We start from the raw sequence: 1,770 nt of genomic DNA, 5'->3' as shown, positions 1-1,770 counted from the left end.
CACACACACACACACACACACACACACACACACACACACACACACACACACACACACACACACACACACACACACACACACCTTTTTCAATTAATCTTCTTTTGTCATTGATATCTTTGTAATTAATGCTAACATGCTTCCTTGGTTTATCTCCAAAACAGCATCAACAGTTCCTTGCATCATTAAAGATTTTGAATGCTAGTTTTTCCAAGTTTGTTCGAATAGGTGACTTCTCATGGCTACGTGCAATTGAGAGATTGATATTCAAAGGCGGTTCATTGAGAGATTGATATTCAGGACCTGTATCATGGCTCTCGAAGAAACAAACAACTGTGGCATTATCGACAGGCCGAAGCCGAGTATGTGGCAGTAGCTGAAGCTGCATGCCAAACAGTATGGTTTTGAAGGTTATTGAGTGATGTAAATCAAGAGCAAAGAAGCGCAACGGTAATCCATTGTGATAGCTCATCTGCTATTGCAATGACAAAGAATCCTCTGATCATGCATGGGAGGACCAAGCATGTTGAGATGAAACATAACTTCATAAGAGATCTCATAGCTGAAGGAAAAATATGGGTGGAACTCTGCACGTCAATGTATCAGCTAGCAGACCTGTTCACTAAAGCATTGCCAAAAACCAGATTTGAGGAACTTTGTGTAAATTGTTCATCTCCAGCTTCGAATCTGGGAGAATGTTGAAAAGTAATTCAAAGCTCATGACTGCAGGTGTTATTAGTTATTAGTCTTTTATTTTGTCTGTCATAATTTCGTAAGTTATTCTTTAGGTTGTTATTTCTAGCTGATACATTGCCAAGCATGCAGGCCAGCCTTCTCATCTGAAAATCCTCTGATTTTCTCTTCATATACTCTGACGTTGGTAGGATTTCCAGATGAAATGCGTTCTATACCAGTGGCTTTTCTATTTTTCTAGGAGATAATTCGAGCAGTTGGAGCTAGAAAAAGCGACGGATGAGCTAGCCGCTGTAGACTTTTGTTGGTTCACTTATCTGATGAGTGATATTCATTTGCCTCTATTTGTCCACCATCTCTTAATTCGGTGTGACAATATTGGGGCTACTTACATATCCATAAATCGTGGGTTTCATCGGTGAACAAAGCATATAGAGATTAAATTTCACTTTAACGGGGACATGGTTTTATATGGGTCTCTCTTCGTTTGCTGTCCGAGCAATGAGCAACTTGCAGATATTTATACAAAGGGCTAGGTTCGATCAGTACGTCATGAGTATTGAGCAACTTACATAGATTTTTACAAAGGGCCTAGCTATGTTTGGTTCATGTTTCTTCATTCCAAGCTTCTCATCATTGATATTATTCAGCTTATGCGAGTCTAAGTTTAACTTCTAAATTTAAGTATGATATGATTCTAATAGTCGAGTGGTTTCAGGATCCGGTTAGTGAATAGAAAAGTGTATTATGGAGTGCTTCCTGAAAAAAGATTAAATGCATGTCTGGAGCCAACCTAGAATCATTTCCTTTGCCTAGGAGGTTACTTTTGGCTCCAATATATCACATGGATCACATTATCGTGCAGCAGATACATGCTGATACCGCCATGATGTTGGCAAGAACAAGAATCTTCACCCAGATATGAGATGAAGTTGAGGGTTGTCGGTCTCATCTGTTGTGCATGCTCTTCATCAGTTACGATACTTTATCTGCGCTTTTTATATGCAAATATTCCTTTTCATACATATTTTTTATTGTTTATGTGACTGAGTTGGCAACTTGGCATGTCTGTGTATGCTA

Source organism: Cynara cardunculus, assembly GCF_001531365.2.
Source record: "Cynara cardunculus var. scolymus isolate 2C chromosome LG 10, CcrdV1, whole genome shotgun sequence".
Taxonomy (NCBI): Eukaryota; Viridiplantae; Streptophyta; class Magnoliopsida; order Asterales; family Asteraceae; genus Cynara; species Cynara cardunculus.
The sequence above is the reverse complement of the archived record's forward strand: the minus strand, read 5'-3'. Positions refer to the sequence as shown.